General features: G+C 38.7%; 1 long non-coding RNA gene across 1 annotated transcript; it reads right to left on the bottom strand.

The window, feature by feature from the left end:
- Positions 1-6,659: 6,659 nt before the first annotated feature.
- On the bottom strand, positions 6,660-11,591 carry LOC121906021. Its single transcript, XR_006098516.1, has 3 exons — positions 11,400-11,591; positions 7,610-7,678; positions 6,660-7,188 (listed from the first exon to the last, which is right to left on the bottom strand). It is a non-coding gene; the product is annotated as an uncharacterized LOC121906021 (long non-coding RNA).
- Positions 11,592-21,427: the final 9,836 nt, after the last annotated feature.

The following is a 21,427-nucleotide window of genomic DNA, read 5'->3' on the forward strand; positions in this document are numbered from 1 at the left end:
CTAGCTATCTCATTAGCTGGAGAGCTAATATCTGCAGGGTGTTGCTACTTGGATAGCACTGTTTTTGTTGTGTTGTTGTGGTTATGCCATTTGTTTGCAAATGTCACATCCTTTGGATTTTCACGGAAAATCCACCCCGGGTCCTTCACATAGAAATCAGTCCACAGGCTGTTACAGACAACCGAGAAAGTTGGAGAAGGTCTCATTTTTTAAGTTATGTTACGACCCATTCACTCACTGGCAATAAAAAATGATTAATACATGTAAATTGCTTCACAATTCTATGTATAAAACCTTTGAAGAAATGTGTTTATTTGATTTTATGGGGGAAAAACCATCATTAAAGGATGTTTATAGATTGTTTGTGTAGAATGCAATATATTAACAGTAAGTGCACAAATAATTTATTGTAATTTGGAATTTTCACTGAATTAATTCAGTTACACATTAAGGCATTTTGAAACTGTCTTGTAAAGGAGCTGTAAGTTATCAATTTACATTCTAATGTTTCAGTTTGAGGTGAGTCCTCTCAACACAGCATATAAAACATGGCTACATTCACAATGACACCCATATCTAGGCCGTCAATTTTCAGTACAGCCATAGTGAGGTTGTTGGCCTGCATCACATAAAGTCATCACATTGTTTAGGTCTTATCAGACATGTGTTATATATATAAATACAACTTGGTGGAAATTACCAGAAGAAAGATTTAAAGTATTTTAAATATTATTACAGTAAGTGATAAGATGTCAATTTGAACAATGTGTAAGTTACACAGCCTGTCCAGTGAATGAAGGTTAGGACTGACATGGATATTTAACCTTGTTCCAATGTCAGGAAAAAAAAAATCCAAAATTGTATAACTATTACTTACTGTATGTATGATATCTACATATACACTAAATTAAATGATACAAAATGTTTGATCACATGACAGGAAAAAAAAGATTGATTTATATGACAAACTGGTTAAAAGTTTTACATAAATGTGGGAAACATTAGGCCAGTTGTATTATACTTAGCCCCTCTTGTTGATCCTCAGTAGGGCAGTGGAGATGAGAAAGGATAAGAAAGAAAGAATTCATTAGAAAATGAGGGATGTTTGCAATAGTTGAGGCCTGCTATATGATCTATGATACATTTAATAATGTGTGATCTGTCTGTTAAATTTGTTTTCTAAAATGCTACTCATGTTCCATTAGGAGAGCTTTGAACTTACATGAATCCTCTTAACAGTATATATGGGTCTGGCTCTTTTGCCACATTTCACTTCCATTAAATGAAATATTGCCAGCCTTAGCTGTCTACCAGAACATTTCACCATCATGAATCTTGAAGAATCATGGTGAGATTGCCTCTATTAGTTGATCACTTTATAACATACCTGGCATAATCAATAAAAACATCTTTCACCTGAATGACTAATCCTTTAAGTATGCAGTAAGTACTCACACCTAGTAATGGTGCATTCAGGATTATCCTGCTTTGGCTTAATGTTATTTTGGAAACAACATAAAGCCTTACATCCAATCAAAGCTTGCAGATTATATTCACTAGTTAAAATTCCTCAAATTTCATAAAACTATATCAGGACATTCCCTTTGTCACTATCTATAGGATGGTGAAGTAACAAAAGACTAAAGTAGTGACTTAAGTGAGCCAAGTGCTAAACCTGTTAGCAGGAAAAAGTGGATGAAAAATGCAACAACAAAGGGAGAGTATAACTAATATGAATACATATTTATATCAGCTGTACTAAGATTAACCATCTCTTATAATCGTCCAAGTAAATTAAAAGACAGTGCTTAAATCCCAAACTAAATCAATTTACTCTTCCACATTACAGCATCTGTATGTGAAAAAAATGTATTGAATACACTCAGGACTCAAGATTTCATGGATTTTTTACTTCTTGTTTACAAGTGTTTGTACTGATATCATCAGGAAGCCAGTGCAGTGGCCAGACATCTGGCATTAAACTGTGTGGTGTCTCTCTGGATTGCTGTATTTTTTCTTACAGAGGAATTAGGCCAGGATGTGTATGTGAAATCAAATCAAATCAACTATGACGGAGCCAAAACAACCTAAATGTGTCACTGTCTAAATGATGGACTCTACTCTACTCTCTACTTACCAGCTGCTAGTTTCCAGCTGGCTGTTTCCAGGTTATCCTGGTGCAGGCATGTTTATGCATCAGCCTACCCATGGTGGACCCACACCTGTCAAATATAGGGATACATGACATTTATTATATTATTTAGAACATTTCTTTACTTTGTAGTCTGCAGGCACAAACACATTGCTGGTAATATACATATTTGTGAACACAAAGACCACAATGGAGCTTAATAAATCAAAATGCACGTCAACACCTCTAATCCTTACATATATGACTAAAGAAGGTCTAATTAACTAACTTCTACCATAAATGTAGACATTTCACACTGACAAAACAGCTGATAATAATAAACTGGCAATGTAAGTATACAACAGCAGTTTGTTAGCTACAACAGCTAGCTAGTTTACCTACAAACCAATTAGCATTGCTAGCGTTAATTATCTTCTGAAGCTAACAGTTAGCTACGCTGCTGGACAGGTAAAGAATTTAAGCAGTGTTTGGTTGGAGAGGTTAACTTGATAAAGTCATGCACACAACAAGACCACAAACACATAAGGTTGGACTTACTGGTACTTAATGTTAATGTCTGCAGTGGCTCAGTGTGTCTCTGTGACACATGCCACATTTACTTTGAAAATCCCTGGGCTTTTACATAGTTTCATTTCCAAGGTGTGTAAGAGGAGTTATGAATTATGTTCATTATTGAGGCTATTTGTTTATTCATTTAGTGTAGCTCTCCTTAAATTGAACTGCAGCCAACACGCTTCGAAACGTACAACTTTTACTTGAAGCTGAGCTGTCTCTGTGCCGAGCTGTCTCTCTGTGTCTCTGTGAGCTGTCTTGACTTCCTGTTTCAATTTTCATTGTACAAGTTGGATAATAGAACAAGCTGATGCTCTGGTGTGCTCTATTGCATTTCATGTCTTAGGACAATGAATTTAGGTAATACCCCCAAAAATGTGATTTTTCATTTTACAACGCGAACAACTGCAGATAAATTATACTTTATGCACGGACCACGTTTTCAGTAATAATAATCATCAGTAGTTATTCTCAATCATGATTATTTTTGAGCACTGATTTAGGTCATTTTTAGATTAAGCTTAGCGAAAGTTCAATCAGGAAGCCTATCTTCATGCTCCTCCATTTTTCTTTCTCTGTTCCTACTTTCAACTTAATCAGCTGACTGAGGTTATTCATGCTTTCAGTCAATCATCTTGTTACTGTCAAATTTTTAAAACTGTTCCTCTCTCTGCTGCTGTCATCTGTCATTTCAGTGTCAGATTGATGCAACCCTCCTCCACCCCATTCACCTCTAGTGTTCATTAGATCCAGCATCCATGAGTCCTTCCCCTGAGCTCATCAGAGTCCTGCTCCACATCTCATCTATCCAGATCTACAGCCACTGCTCTCACCATCCTCACCCTCTCTACTACCACCAGTGTCTAGACTCCATCTGGGATATTCCTGTACAACTCATGGCATGATCTCTTCCTGAATACAATGACATCACAATGGGGGTCTAACTGCCAAACACTTCACACATATTTCTTCAACCTTCTCTATTGTGCACACTTCATCAAATAAATTTAATCACTCTCTAAGCCTCTCCTTCAATTGAGTCTTTTCTGATTGAACTGCATTTTAGCAGATATACACAGAATACCCAGTAGCTGGCAATGTCAGGTGTATTCATCCACTGGCTGTAAGTCAATTTGCAGTATAAAAACAGAAAAAAATTGAGGGAAAGGTAGACAAGTGGAGAATGGCAAGATATGGAGCTAGATGCATAAATCTCTGTGTAGATAAATGACTAAAACTGTATGTATGCACAGAGCCAGAAAAATGCAGACACATTCTTTTTGTCAGATTTATAAAGCTATATGTATGCATGGTTCACAATTAGCTGTAAATAGACACACTCTGAACCAGCTATTTTCATATCAATTCACTTCCTGCTCCACCAGTCTGTATACCTGTCAATGAAACAAATGGCAAAGACGAAATGCAGTTTCACAGATTGTGTTGCACCAGCAAGGTTTTCCAACAGCAAAACTGTTACTACGCATGGCTGTGCAGAGTCTATATCATTAATTCATCACATGGACCTGTAAACCATCATCAGCAGTGATATCTCAGAAATGTAATCAATGATTCGTTTGTAGTGCTCACATCTAAACTGACTTTACAAGGTGTGTCATAACTAAGGATAAGATAAAAAGAATATTAAGAGCAAAATAAAATGTTGTCTCCTGTGTAAATTAAAAGAATGATCAAATGAATCACACAAAAATGATTAATCATTATGTTTGTATATGCGCCTTTGATTAGCATCATACAGATCTCTGTGTAAACGCAAACGCAACCTAAAACCTAAATAACATTTACTAAAAGATTGCGTCGCTCACCTTATATTTCATCTCCACCCTCAGATCACTTTAGAAAAAAATGTGTACGTCTGGTCTGAAGAATGTGTGAGATACACACATTCTCCCTGCCCATCTGTGTTTTTAAATACAACTTATGTGAGGAAATGGCGTATGCACGGATTTTGTGCGTATGCATTGCTTATGCTTCTGACCCCTGTAAAGTTTCATTAATAAAGAGGAACTGTTTATTTAGACTGACACCATCCTGCTACTATACACCACATGTGTATGAATCCATGGCTTAAAGGGGAACACAGATTTTACACTTCAAAGTTTGTTTACAGGTTACAGGGGGAGTACTACTGCTAGTAGTGCTGCCATACTACTCCCATTCCAACAAAACTAGTTGTTCTGTCCAAAACAAAAGTGTTGGACAGTTTGACAACACACAGATGTTGTTGCTATAGCCAACAGAGAGGCAACATGTAAAGTTTCTCCTGCGGGTGGTGCTAAAGAAAAAAATGATTAGGTCGTGAAAATCAAATTGGTCATACCATGAAAAGCATTGCTGTTCTCAGCTACTTTCATGACAATCTCCCAATTAAATTTTTCGATACAGCATTCGTGTGAAAAGTTGCTAGTTTTTGTCTGCAGATAGCACCAGTAAAAAGGTCACAGAGTGTCCAAAATGGAAATGGTCTATTCATACTGTCATTAATATGACCATCAAATTTAAATGGGAATCTGGCCATTAGATTTTAAGGACTTTTTCCTCTGGTTCAAACTGTTGCACAGTTGAAAGAGAAATGGATGGAAAGACAGGCCAACTTACCAAGAATTGGAATTTCTCCTGGGGCATGAAGGCTTCTTTGTTGAATCTTGTCAAACTATCTAATAAGCATCACTTCAGTTTAAGTCTTATCAGTGATATTTTGAAGTATCATTTCTCCAACATGTAATCACTCAAACTGGATCATGTTCGATTGACGGTTGCCTGGACATGCGTGCCTTATTTATCACACAGCACACATGCAACCCTTCTTACCGCCCAGATGGGCCAGAGTGGAGCTGTAGTGTGTTGTCATGCTGCTAAATGTACAGTATGTTGTTGTAGATGAGTGTCTGAGTGCCTTTCATTGCAGTTTATTTAGGGCTGTTCTCCTCCATCTGCTGCTGCAGCCTCCAGGGTGTCACCTCGTCACAGTCGAGCTGCTTGATTGGCTGTTTCTAGGTGATGGACAGTCTTTGCAATTGAGCAGGTGGCACCCTGCTGCTCTGGCAAGCAATTTCAGTTTCCTCAGAATGTGTTTGTCTTGTGTGTTCGTGTACGCCATTCAGGCAGTATGTTTACTATAGACTCAACTTTGGGCAGAGCACATTAATCTTAAGCTCATTTACTTTCTTTTATTAATTTCTTCTTAACAGAATGAACATTGTCACATGTTAATGCTGAAAAGGTTTTGATTCAGTCACCATAACCCAGCGTTAAAAAAAGCTACATAAATATAGCACCAAAAGGTAAGCCGACACAGCTATCCAACTGCTAACTGAAGCATTTGCATATTCAGGATGTTAAACCTAAATATTTGCTTGACATTAATTGTTTTAAAATGTGGAATTTTTAGTCCGAAATTTCTTCACTCTAGACATATTGGAGGAGTTTTAAGCTAAAGGTTATGAATCACTTATATTTGACAATTTATTAATTAAACTGACAAGGACTTCGTGATGGTCAATAACTGTTTATCAAGTTGTGTATCAGCTTGCGCTCTGGAAACTAGCATCTTCAGGTTAAAAGTCCAGGCGCACGCCAAATTGTCCACAATCAATTAAAGAAATATTTTTAAATTTTGGGCTTACTTGACTTCTTTCTGAGATGAGATGAGAAGATTGCTATCCCTCTTATCTCTGCATTAAGTATAGAGCTGGAGTCAGGGCGAGGTAGGGAAAACAGCAAGCTTGACTCTGTCCAAAGTGAAAATCCTTAATTAGGAACTTTCTTGTACACGTTTTGAAAATGTGTCCTTAGCTTCATCACTTGGTGTTAAAACAATAGGGGACAATTGACAATACAGGACAACGATGAGAACAACACAATATCAACAAACAACATGATGTAAAATACATAAATACAGGAAAAAAAATAAAATAAAATGGGAAAAGGGCTATATTTATCCAAAGAAGGCTATGCATTCAGCATTCTAATTGCATTTAGCAATTTGGCATGGTATACAGTCTACAGTGCAGGCTGATAGATTTGATCTATGACCACATGTTTTGTAGAGGTTGCTGTACAAGCACAAAATGTTACCAAACCTGGCAAACACACTGTGGGCCCTATTTAAACCGTGATAGCGTAACGACCAGTGTGTGAGTGAGTACATGGTAGGTCTGGCACACGGACTATGTGGGCGTCTCCACCATGTGCACCTGCTATTTACACTCATGTATGTGCAGCAGCGCAACGTGCAAAAGGACTGAGTGAAGGTGAATATGGATTAGAGGGTGTGATGATTATTGAATATTCTCTCAGCCAGTCACATCACTGCCCTCATCGCTCTGAAACAGCTGAGCCAACCACAGTGAAGTATGACAACAAATGTTGTCTGGATGGTTCAGAGCCCCATGACATGAACACACATCACCACAAATCTGCAGCCGAAGACAGATGGTGTTGGTTTTTTCATCAGTTAGTTACTAGAATAATGAGAGAAATAAAAAAAAAATTTGGTGATGACATGTATCTCACATCATAAATGGTCACACATTTTAGCAATTAACAACCATGTTTGCACCATGATGCATTTGAAAAATGAAACAGACAGACACTACTTTTTGCTCAAAATAAAGTTGTCAAAGAGGCTGATGAGCCCTGCTAACCCCACATAAACAGGCAGAACAGAGAGTTGACACCAATAATGTACCAATGATAATTAATATGCTGCTGCAAGTATTTAGATTGATCCCATTGATATATAACCAAGTGTCAGCAGGTTGATGTTGTGCCAGAAACAGATGTGGTTCTGAGATGTCTACTTTCAGTGCAATGTCTTGGACCAAATTACAACCAAAATACAACAATTTGCTTTGTGCTGCTTCATTTGTATGGGCCTCTCACCTGTTTGCAACTCTCTTCTCTCCTGCTCCCTCCTGTGCACTGTGTGATGGTCACCAAACTAAAATAGGGCTTTGTAACAACAAGAAAAAAGGAGGTCATGCACTGTCACTGTGCCCAGCTGTAGAAATAGTCTCCACTTGTAACTTCCTTTTTTTAAAATCCTGTTGGTGTACAGACTTATCAAATTAGATGTGCTAATTAGTAAGCTTTAGAGGTGTTGGTAGGCATTTTGAACTAGCTGTTTCACTATGCTGTATATGAGAGCCTGATTAATCTGTGTAATGGCAAATAAACCACACCAGTGTAGATTTGTGAGTGGACTGGTTGATCTGCACCAAACATACACTTTGACTGACATTATTTTAAGCAGCTAAAAGTACAGGACTCAACAGGCTAATGCTCCAGATTTTGATTTAGAAGACTTGACAGATCAGGTATGAACACAAACTTAGCAGGTTTAGACTGCAGCTCTGGATAAAAGTGCTCTGCATTTCCCGGTCTGAGTGCTGTGATGTACAAAACCCAAAATGAAATGTCACACCTCTGATAAAATGTGGGCACTTTTTGTTGCCGAATGTCATGACCTGCAGCCAATGAGTCACAGCTTATTAGGGATATTGCGAAACACAATAACGACACAGTGTTGCTCTTTTGAGTTAAAAAAGAACCAAAATGTGTTTTGAAGCTGGTACACACATTGTGAGATGGTGACAGATTTTTCTTTCTTCTTTTTTTTTTATGGAACCTCCTCAAGCTCATTTTGGCAGATAATAGCTTTCTGGGGACAAGTATGAGGAACAGGGGACGCTAATGAATTCTTGTATCACATCTGCTGAGGAGCTCTCCACATGCCAGCTATTTACAGGAGGCTGATGGAGAGCTGCACTATCCTCACACATTAATTGTCGACGCTGCCAGATGCCAGTTCTGCCTCCCGTTGTGATGGACACTGTAGATTGCTTTTGTCTGAAAGAGGAAAATACAGTCTTCTCTAATGGACACCACAGTGATCGCTTGTTGCCATCTTCGGACTCTCACCGTTTTTTGTTTTTTTCATTTCACTCTATTAGTTTCACTTCTTCTTTGATCCCCTCTCCACCTACCATCTTCCATACCAATGATTGAATTTGATGAGTTTGCAGCTGTCACTTACATGTTTGTCCTGTAACTTGCAGCTGACAAGGCAGAGGGTATAGTGACTGTATCCTAGTTTGATCAAATTTATTTGTCTTAAAATGTGTCAGGAAGGAGACACACTGCAACCACACGAAAATTTCTAATGGCACACTGATTGATTAAGAGTCCTAACTAAACTAAAATGATGGTTTTCTGTAATCTCTCATGATAAATTACAACATTCTTTCAAATGACAGACATTTGTGCCTCTGCAGAAAGGTTGTAACATCCAGACAGCTCTATGCTGTATGTTCCCACATTCACTCAGTCACTCAGACAGACCATTAGCCCTCATTATCTCCCACTGATCAGCCTCCAAAATGAGGAGCAGAGAGAGAAAAAAGGCCAGAGCAGGCAACAATAAAGGCCAATTAGGAGATGACTCAACTGTTGGAAAATTTGGAGCTGTCAAATCGACTCTGTGGAGGCTGAAATTGGGAGAGAGAGAATAAATATGGTTACAGCTGAATGCTGTTTTCATCTTATACATTGAAGATTGATTTTTTTCGTAGTTTGCACAAAACAGATGTGGCTACAGTTGGGCTTGAGAGCTCTCAGTTTTGATATGATTGAAGACATTTTTGGACAGAACTTAAACTGGTGATTGATTAATATTTTAAGCCCTTATGGTAAAGACATAAAAGCAGTAAACAGAAGGGAAAATCCAAGGCAAGCCTTTTATATTACATGGCTGACACCAGTGCATTTCCTTTGTCAGGGTGTTGAAGACAAATACAAACACAGACACTAGCACAAGACACAAATAGGTTAAAAGGTGTGTGGATAGAAGCTTAGTGGAAGGTGGGGCTACAGAAGTCACACCTTTTTGGCCACAGCAGGCAGCTATTTTGAGCAAAAAAGGTCTTAAAACCCACAACATACTACCTGTACCTGTAGCATTTAGCAGCTAAAGAGGCAGATATTTGCCTCAGCAGTTGTAAGAGAACAAAAATAGAGCTCAAAGAAAGTAAATATTGGATTCACAATCACCAGGTGGACAGAAACACAACTCAAAATGAATGATAATGTTGCTCCATCACTGCTGGATGTGGAAATAAGCAAATGTTTGCTAACAACTTCAACATATCAACTTAAAAGGTGAATATATCAAATTTGTGTTCACCACTTGTTCTTGCTGCCCCCCAGTGGCCAAATAGTCAGTTAATGCCAGACGCAACTACATGAGAGAAAATGGTGTATGAATGGAACTATGCAATGTCAAACTTGCACTTTTGGTGTAAAAGTCCTGTAAGACATTGATATTGCTTTATACCTGAATAAAAGCTTCTGAACAAAGTATAATGCATCAGCTTCCTTAAATGTTATAAACACAAATAATGAATTTTAGGTTGTCTTAGTAATATATTACCTCCATTCTAAAATGTGTTCTTTTCTGATAATGTTTTGTAATGTAATTCATGTACCAAGCCACGTAGGTCACTTCATTCTTTTTTTAGCCAGTCAAATCAACCTTAAAAGGGCACTCCATTGATTTTACACATGAAGCCCAGTTTACTAATCTCAAGAGGTCTTCTCTTTGTCTGGAGGAGCTTTCTAAAGTCTGAAAAAAATCCTTGATATTGTCATAGTGATCATCAGGGTTATCTTGGCTTGGGTTTGAAATTGAAATTTGTAACCAAAAGCCTGCATTAAAAAATTGTGGGCATGGAGTTTGAAAAATGCGAGCATTTACTAACTACAGGCGGGGGGGTCTAACGAAAAGACGCCATCAAGCTGCAATGCGGGAAATGTAGGATATAACCTAAACTTTTGGAGGTTCTCTTGGAAATCCTGAAATTTTGTAGAAGTGCAATACTAAATCACTGGTGTACCCCTTTAGCAAATGTGTCACGTGTAATTTACCCTCTCTTCCCCACGTTGCCTTCATAAACTCTTTCCATTAACTTTGTATTTGTGGTTATTCACTGTGCATACAGGTAAAGATCTTTTGAATCATACTTTCTGAATACATTAAAAAGTCACAATAGCTTATTCAAAATCTGACAAATGTTATGATTAACCGAAACCTCCTCCTTTGACAGCATGTGGTTGTGTGGCTGGGCTGGTGTGTGTTTGGCTGCTGTGTTATAATCTGGCAGGGCAGCACCCCTCCTGACCAGCAGTCTAATGCTTCATAACAGTGACAAGCAGCCAATTTACACATCACATCTCCACCATGAGCGACAGCAAATCAATATAAACTCGGAGTGATCACGGCATCCAGCAGTGTGTCAGTTATTGTGAGCGTGTTTGTGTGTGAGACAGTCTGTGATTGTGTGTCTGGGGATTCACCAAGGGAAAAGCCATTTGCAACTGTATTTCTCTGGCTAACATTCCCACTGGTGTGTGTGTGTGTGTGTGTGTGTGTGTGCATGCGTGCATGGGAGAGAAAGAAAAACCATGAAAAAATGTGTGAGTGTGAGACTGTGTGAGTGTGTGCTGAAAGAAAGCTTGACTGAGTGGGAATGCATGTAGTTTATTTTGGTGCTGTGCATCTTTGTGTGTGTAATGTATATGTGTGTTTCTGGGTCTGTGTCAGTGTGTGTAAGCACCATGTGTAATTACTAACACCACTCAAGCTCTCAGTGTGGACTGCAGGGAAAATACCATTAACCTCTGTTGCTGGGTTTACAGCTACTGGAGGAGTCGGAGGGGATGGGGGAGGAGGAGTTGGGAGATTACAGCTACTGTTGTCAGCCTGGGATCTGCCCACTACAACTGTAGTCATGTACTGCTGGCCACCAAGCAGCTCCACTGGAGGTTTCTGTATGTAGCCACAGGGTGTCAGGAGGGTTGTTTTACCTGCCTAAAAAAAACTGAACAGACAAAAGGTCCAAAATGTTAAACTACAAGCCAATTCAAAGGAAAAACAGTAAAAAACTGCTACTTTCAAAGCATAAGTAGGTGGTTTTCATTCTGGACACTTATTACTTATTATCACATAGTATTACAACTTAAGTCTTATTTTCCCAGGTCATGAAAGTAATTCATCAAACTTATTGGTGAGATTGTGGAACATGGTGACATCACTACAGATGTTGTATGTTTACATTTGACAGAAAACACTGTTCTTTGATGGGACACTCAAGGACATGAGCTGCAACAAGGAATCTGCTGGGAGAAGTAATCCCCAGCATAACAAACATACACAGTACATGACATTGGATCTTATTTAAGTCAACTATACCACAAGTTTAGCAGATAAGAAGAAGGCCACTGTGGCGGAAAAATTTGCAGCAGCAGAGTTGGCATGAATATGACTCTAAAGGAAAACAAGTCAAGTCCCTGTCCAGTCTTAGTAATTAAGATAATACTAAATAAATAAATAAATAAACAATAATAATAATAATAATAATAATAATGATGTTCACGCAGATTGTCATGCATGCATTCATGCAGTAATTACACAGGTCACTACACTGTCTTGCCCTTTTTCTCTTGTAAATACGAGGTTCGCATGTTTGGTCTCCACTGAATCATGTGGCATGCTCATGTGAGCACAGAGCTGCTAGGAACCAGCCACACACTTGAGTGAAGTTGAGATAAAAACCAAACGCACCCTATGAAGCAAAAGTCAATGATTTGTGACACACGACAGCAGCTTGAAACAAGATGCATCAATAATAGCGTCTTAATTTAAAGATTGAGATCAAGTAGCCATCAGCCCTGTATGAAGCTACAATTTTACCACTATTTAGCACTTTGCTGAGTGTGTATTGGAACCGTAAGACAGTCAGTTTAAAGCATACTTTGGCACAAACATAAATTATTGCCATCTTAATGCAGTTTTAAAAACATTGTCAGTATCAACCAACAGAACGTTAGACTACAAGGTTTGAGTGTTTTGCAGTCTGTCTTCATTGACTGCACCAGCTTTATGAGTGGAATGCACCTGTGTATGCATATGATTGAGCTCAGATGGACACATTTAAAAAAAAACTCCACTCTTGTCTTTTCTTTAAAAAGCTATGAAAATTAAGCCAAAAAGCTTTATTTTTACCTTGTTTTTGTGTTTGTAAATGTACACTGTCATATATTTCACAGAAGCTGAACCATTTTCACCTTGCACAGACACAACTACCCCTCTATTCACAGAATCAAGAACAAAACTACAGCTGTTTGCATTTTTCCATCGACTGTAGATGCTATTGCGCTGCCTCTAACATTCACTTTGTGTTCAATCCAAACAAACCTTAAGAAAAAGGGGAGTTTTTATCAGCGGTTAAAAATCTGTTGTTCAAGGATGGTGCTCATTCTTCTGCACACTCCTGCACTCAAGGATGGTGAACGTAGAGAACCATTTGTTGGCACTATATAGAACATTGTATGAGTGTAAAGAAAAGGTAGATATCTGGAGTCTAATGAGAGAAAGTGACAAAGAGATTCTGAAATTGTTGGCAGCCACAACCTTAACCTTAATATGCACCTCATTCATAAAGGTTTGCTCACAATGAATATCATGTGGAGTCACACACATAATTGTGTGAAAGCAAATGAAAAAGAATTAGTGGTAACTCAGGACAGGAATGAATAGAATTTGAGAAGATGGTAATAAAAAGGGAAAACTGATATCTGTTGGGGAGAGGGAAGAAAGTGATTTTCAATCTCATTTCTGGCTCTGGTGCACCTTTGGACAGGATATTACTTTCTGTTGCTTAGTAGTATACATTTCCTCTCTAGAGCTCGTCTAGAGATTGAAGATGCAGAGAACCAGCATTTTCTTATCTTAGAGAGATAGAATTAGATTCCTTCTTCCATGATGGACTAAGAAGTCTCTCTTGCTCTCTAACACAGACACATGGATAGCGGTTTAATTTCAGCCCACAGCATACATAGCATCTCTACACTGGCTGCAAATAGGAGCTAAAAACATGTGCTCTCATATCTTCAAACATTAATAGCAGACCCCTTGTTGGGCCATTTGCCAAAGAGTAAAAGGCACCGTGCTGAGTTGGTTACTTAAAAAGTCCAGAGGTCCTTGTGTATCAGCCAGTACAGGCTCTCCACCAAAGCTGGGTCAAAGGATCTTTATAGGGGAGCTTGGCTCAAGAGCAAGAATGAAATCCAGGCTTTCACCATGCAGAAGCAAGAGTGATAGTCACAAAAGGTAACCTTATGATATAATGACTTAGCAATGGAAAGGAAAGAAATCGGTGTACCTTCGTTTCAATTGATTTCTTATTCTGAAATGAATGGCTTTTTTAAAAAAAAAAGGTTTTCTCACTCAATTTGAAATTAATGGATATCAAAGCATTTTCTGACACGAAATAGAATTTATACAAGAAGGCCCGAAATTCTGTTTTTTCATTCACAAGTGTCACAGTGTAGCAGGACTGAAGAAAACCGCTTTATTTCGGCATGAGTATCCAAACAACAGCTGACAGGACAGGCATACCTCCCACACGAACAGACTAGACAGAACAGGTACAACAAGTGATCCAACAAAGACTGAACAGAAAACCAGGACTTAAAAAGAAACTGAACTAACGAGGAGATGAGGTGCAGGTGGAGAGATGGGTGAAGAACTCAGGAGAGGGAGTGAACAGACAGGGAGCTGATTGGCTGAGGAAACACAGGGAGCAGGGCAGGGCTGATGAGGCTAACACAGGGCAGGTGTGGGGAAAACTGAGCAGGGCAGGACTAATGAGTCCAAATGCAGAGCAGGTACTGAGGAGGATACGAACACAGGGGAAACACAGAACAACAGAAAACCAAAACCAAGAACACACAATACTGTAAATACAACCCATACCAACCCGTCCAAGAACCACCATGAACCTAAACCCAAGAATACAAAATGCCAGGCTAAACAACGAAAGGCAATCCAAACCCACCATCCAAATATAACAAGAAAACCCATATGACTAGAAAGACTAAACAGAAATCAAACCAGGAAACCCCAAAGAACATAAAAACACAAAGAGTCCAAAAAACACTAGAAGGCCAGGCAGGATGTGACAACAAGTTTCATTTTTCTTGTTAAGGAATCCCCTATCTGGATTAATGTTAACCCTAACCCTTCAACATTGTTAACAACAATTACAACATTGACAGTTCAGTTATCCGCAGGCTGTGTTCAGTCTATAAAAAAGCACAGAATTGTCCACACAGAATAAGTGCAAGACAACAGTGATATGTGAGGTAATCTCCTGACTATTTTATGCCCATGTAATTTCTAAAACTCTAAACTTTTCCAACTTCAGCATGAATTGGCTGCAAAATGATCACACATCCTCTGTTAATATATCACATCCACTAATCTGTCAACAGTAGCCTAATCTTGTGGCCAAATGAATAATCAAAGCTATGCAGCACTTAGGCCTACAACAGCACATAGAGGACTCTACCCTCTATTATAAAAGCTGATGGCAGCATGTTGTTGGCTGAGTTTTCTTCCATTATTACACTAATAGAAGTGCGGAATTGGTCTGGAAATGCACAGTCTATTATTGATTATTTGGTTGAAATATGCCTTTTATCAGAACATAGGCTATGTTTTTGGAAATATTAACTGAATATAATAAATATCCTCACATGGCCACAGATCCTATTGACAGCCAATGGTTGCCTACAATAGCCTAATCGCCCTCTATGATCATAGTTAATTTAATCACATTAGACATATCTGCCAAAATGGAACCATTAAAAATATCAATCCCTGACCACGGAATAAGTAAATCGGCTATAACGTATCCTAGTTTTTTCATCACTGTTATGTCAGGATGGCAAGAAAGATTTTTTTCCCCATTCAACTGAATGGTATTTTAACTCAACTTTTTATGAACTATGTTCTGCTAAACTATAAATGGTAAATGGACTGAATTTATATAGTACCTTTCTAGTCTTCTGACCACTCAAAGCGCTTTTACAATACATGTCAACATTCACCCATTCACACACACATTCATACACTGATGGAAGAGGCTGCAATGCAAGGTGTCAACCTGCTCATCAGGATCTTATCTAATGCACATTCACACACACACAAACTCACACACTGCTGGCACAGCCATTAGGAGCAATTTGGGGCTCTGCATCTTGTCCAAGTACACTTCGATATGCGAACTGGAGGAGCTGGGAATTGAACAGTGGACGACCCGCTCTACCTCTTGAGACACAGCCACCCTCAAACTAGTATCCAACTTTAAAGGCCTTCAGGTACCACGGAGGGTGGCTAAACATGTTACAGCCATGTTGACAATACAATAGCTAGTCTACAGGCAAACAGTGCAGAGAAGAATGCTTAGATCTTGCCTGTCAGGTGCTTCCAGAGTCCGCACTGAACGCCAAAGCCACTGAGTGCCATTAGTTGCTTGTGTTTCTATTGTGGTCTGCGGTTGCCTTTAGTCATCTTGACAGTGGCAAATAAATGCTCATACATAGCAGTGAAGACATCAAAAGGTAAATTTCGATATTAGGCACAACCTTCAGTGCCTTTCGATATGCTGTAAGAACCTTAAAGATCGCCTGCTTTTGCTCTCTCCATCCATTTCTGTGGCACAAGGCTTGTGCACAGGCAACATAGTGTGAGCTCAATGTCTGCCTGTGCATCATCTCCTTCCTAACTTGCATCTTGTCTTGAATCAACTACTGGAGGAGAGCGTATCCATTTCCTGATATGCATATTTACTGTTGCATATTTAGACAAATAGCCTACAACTACATGGATACAGTCAAAATCCTTGATGCATAACCTGTCTTCACTATAATCTTATTATTTGGGATGTATTATCTAACCAGTGACGTAAGAAGAGATTTTATAGAAACAAAACAATCACACTTGATTAATAAACTTGATATTGGTTCACTGTGTGTGTGTGGGGCAAGCATTAAGCTGGGGGCGCACAATGCACCCCTTGATGCCGACACAGATTTTCTTGCCCAGACCTGCTGCTACATTGGCTAAAAATCATAGCTAAGAATACCGACAATGAATCTTTCTCATTCACCTTTTGATAACAAAGATAATTTAAAATCACCCCAATTTTGCATTTTGTTATATTTTTGCTGTTGAAGGTGCAGCAGTTTTTATGCCTAAAATTTAAATCACTGTCAAATTATTTGTGATATAGCACTTGACAATATTACTGAGGGGTGGAGATAGTGGTGTCCTCTTTTTCATGATTGTGTAATGGTTCATTTTTTTCTCCTAATTAGGATAACATCTTCCTTACCCTCCCCCTCCCTGGTGTCTTTGGAATTGTTGGTGCATGAATACTGTATGTGCTTCTTGTCAAGGAGTTGTAGGACCAACGTGCAGAGACTTTGTAACTTTGTAGCCTTAGGTGAAGTGCCCTCCTGTATAATAAAACTGCATGTCAGGGCTTCAGAGGCAACAAGGGGTTCACTGCAATTGGACAGCTTGGGATGCTCTTCTACATATTAAAACTTAGGTTCAAAAACAGATCACACTCTATTCCAATTTCCATTCACTGATATACTCAGGGACCAGTACCATCCAGGCCTTAAAAATGATAATTAAAATCTTAAAATTCTAAAAATTCTAAAATACACAGGTAGCCAGTGTAATGAAGCTAAAATAGTGGTCTACTCTTTTGTTAGAATTAGTGATGAGTCTGGCAGCGGCATATTGAATCAATTGAAGTCTGGAAAGGGTGTGTTTCCTTAAGCATGAGTAAAGTGAGTTACAGTAGTCTAAATGGGATGTGATGAATGCATGAATGACAATTTCCAGGTTCTTGGGAGACAGAAATGACCGGATCTTAGATATACTGCGTAACTGGGTAAAACAAGACTGGACACTTATTTTATCATGCTGATTAAAATTAAGATTAAAGTCAAAAGTGACACCAAGATTTCTGTAGAAAGAAGTGATATTGGTGGAGAATGAACCAAGTTGTGGTAAGATGTGATTACATGTGGTGACTGGGCCTATGATAATGACTTCAGATTTGTCTGTATTCAGTTGGAGGAAATTATTCGACAGCCAGATTTGAAATTCATTTGGCCATACCCTGAGAATGATTAACTGGTTGTGACTGGTGGGGTTGAAAGAGAAATAAAGCTGTGTGTCATCTGTGTAAAAATGGAAACTAATATTGTGTCTGTGTATTATGTCCTAGTGGTAACATGTAAATGGAGAAAAGCAGGGGGCCAAGGACTGACCCCTGAGGTACTCCACAAAACAGAGATTCAGTGGAAGATCTGCAATCACCAATAGCAACACTAAAAGTCCCATTTCGAAGATACAAGTAAAACCAGTGTGACAACACAACACAGTGCCAGAGATGCCGACTCATTTTTTTGAGATGCTCAATTAAAATTGAATGATCTATAGTATCAAAGGCTGTGGTGAGATCTAAAAGGATTAAAATACATGAATGGCCAGAGTCAGCGGCTGAAAGAAGATCATTGAGCAATTTGCTTATGTCTCTATTGCTGTTCACTGGAAGATCACCACTATTTCAAATGCCATATGTCCATTCGGCTGAAATCAAGATGCTCCTCATCTTAACCCCCCGGCATTTAACTTGCTGTTCAAATAAACAAAATGTGCTTACTTAAAAGCTCTGGTCTTTGTTTGTGTAACTTTCCCTTAATGGTAGTATTTGCTGATATTGAGCAATTTTATAACAGCTAATCTCCCTTTCAATAACACCAGTCATATTTGTATTTTGAACTCTAGCAGACATTTGCAGAGTAAACCCTCTTCTCATTGTGATTGTTGTTCTTATCACAAAGTGAATGAAATAATATGAACTTGTTTACCACATGCAGCTTAATTAATACACAACACAACCTGATAATGCAAAACACATTCCTGTTTTACAGCATTGCTATAATGATGGTGTAAAGGCTACATCAAATTATAAATAAGTTTCCACACAATGTATGTCAGGACCATTGGAAGACCTAGATGGAAAAAATTAACACTGTATTTCCAGAGGCAGATATGTAAAAGAATATTATTCCATTGGATTGTCAATCCTTGCTCTTTATTGATAGAAACTCTGCACAGGGTACAGTATGGTAGATGTCCTATCAAGTCATATGTGGTGGCACACAATGTAAAGACTGGCTTTCAATCTTATCACTAGTACTTAAAATAGTTTATGGTAATTAGACAACGAGTCAGCACTGATGCTGTAATGGTTTGTTGATGTTAACATGTTACAGGGATAAAGAGGTATCCCTTAGAAGCATGGATGCGCTCAGTGAATTGTATTGTGATCTGCCAATCACAGTATATCTCAGAACCTATGATATCTTTTCTGCTTGGTTGACATTTTTGTTTGAGGGTGGTGCCAGAGGAGGAACATGGTATTTTCTGGTAAACATAAATGTGCTGGGTGGATTTCATGGGAATCTGACCATTTGATTTTAATATTAAAAAAAAAAATGTCCTGATGGTGGTGCAAGAGGACACCAAAGAGCATAGTGATTCACAGAAGATTCTGAATATCCACAAAAGCCTTTATGGTTATCTGGACAGTCTTTGTGAAGATAATTAGCTTTCTTAGTTGTTGTTAAGATATCTTTCTGTTTCTCACTGTAGTGTTGGATGTGATGGATGGACGGATCAACCAACTGATCTCCATTATTTAGCCTCACTAGCAGAGCAAAAAATCCTAATAATTGCACATGGTCCATCTCTGCTTCCAATCCCCAGAAAACGTTTGCAGAGTTTGAAACGGTGATTACTTGGTTGGTTATGTTGCACAGAACCAATAGCCCAGTCCAACAGCTTTGCCACAAGGCCATGCTGCTGATCAGCCAGCTAGCTATTTGACAAACAGCTTCTTGTTAGTTTGTTTTCTGCAAAGCTGTATGGCTTTGTTCACAATCAGCTGTTTGGAGCAATTTATTTGATCTTTGGAGCGTTTACACCTTTAGTTTACCTTTAGTTTACCTTTAGAACTTACACCTTTAGTTTGCAATCATTCTCTGTATGACACTACTTACAGTGTAATACAAATAGTATCAGGAAGCTCCTGGCTGGCTGGGTCTGCAGGAGCCAGTGGAAGCTGGTCTTGTATCCCAGAAGCTGACAGCCTAGAACTAGTTGTCTTGCGGGAACCACCTGCACAATCGTTCAAAACAACTAATCACAGCAGCTCACATGTAGCCCATCCGACACAACCAGTATTGCAGGTTCACAAAGAAAGAGGGAGAGACTGCGAGACTGCAGTCACAAACAGACAGAGATGCACAACACATAATAATACTGAGCAATACATATTATATTAATATAACCCTTTGTGTGCTAGCAGTATGTCCTATATTTAACCATGGCCAAACAATAGGCAGACACTCATTTTTGTCTTTTTCTTTTTTTTTTTTTTTTAAGTACTTCAAGTGGCAACTTGGGGGGCAGATGAACTCCAGAAGCTAAAAAAAATCATACACCCCTGACATATTATTGCCTTTAAAGTAATGCTTCTATATATTAATCATCTTTGTCTCTCTGCATTTTGGTACTGGACAGGTGGTGTACAGTAGGTTTATCAGAATTTTTTCTTTTACTGAAAACAGCTAAGAACAATGAAACTAAAACAGTAAAGTTGCAGACCAGGCCATTTATCCAAAACAATAAGATGAAAAAGACTAAAATGAGGCATAGTACTGAGTTGAACTCCAGGGTTGGATGATAATTCTGTGTGAGTTTGTCACTACAAGTTTCAACAAGTACAGCTTTCACATATAGTGATTTGATCCATTGCCATAAACATATTATTTATTTGTGCAGCCTTAAAGCTACAGTAGTATACTCTTGGTGGCAAACAAAAGCTAAACAATATTGCCTCACATAATCATCTAATTACACATTCAGCAGACATGCAGCATTCATTTGGAGGCATATCTGTAGCAGCCTGACCAATGTCTGTGCTCTTTTTTTTATATACATGTATTAGTATAGTAATATCTTGCTCTTCACCTGCCAAAAATCAGGCTAACACACTTAGTAGAGCTGAGGGGAACTAGAGAGTTAAGTGATAATTTGTCACTAGGAGCGACTCCTTTCACATTACACATAGTAATTTGAGTTGTTGTTAATAAAAACAAATATTAATGAAGTCTTAACGTATTATCATACAACTGTGTAATTGCCCCGTTTATTAGTCATGTGACTTTTGTTTACAAGCCTGGTGTGCCTGTACTTGCTAGGGCGGCTGTGACTCAGGAGGTAGGGTGGGTTGTCCACTAATCGTAAGATCAGCTGTTCGATTCCCAGCTCCTCCAGTCCGCATGTTGATGTGTCCTTGGGCAAGGTACTTAACCCCCAATGATTACATTTCCTCTGATAGGCAGGTTGGGACCTTGCGTGGTAGCCCCTGTACCCATTCAGTGTATGTGACTGTGATTCATAGTGTAAAAGCACTTTGAGTGATCGGAAGACTAGAAAGGCACAATACAAGTACAGTCCATTTACCATTTGTAAACAAAAGAATGTAATAATGAATGGTTGAAAATAAACAAAACCACCTGTAGGTGCAACTGCACCTTATGATACTAAGCCATGCATATACAAAGTGTGTGTGTTTTCTACTCGCAGCCACAAACTGGAACTGCAGGACTGCATCTGAACCTTTATTGAGGCAAGCTAATCCACGAGCTGCAGGCCTCAGCTGCCATCGCCAGTCCGCCAGGCTGAAAATAATTACATTTTAAATGGCTGTTCAA

Source organism: Thunnus maccoyii, chromosome 10, assembly GCF_910596095.1.
Source record: "Thunnus maccoyii chromosome 10, fThuMac1.1, whole genome shotgun sequence".
Lineage (NCBI taxonomy): Eukaryota > Metazoa > Chordata > Actinopteri > Scombriformes > Scombridae > Thunnus > Thunnus maccoyii.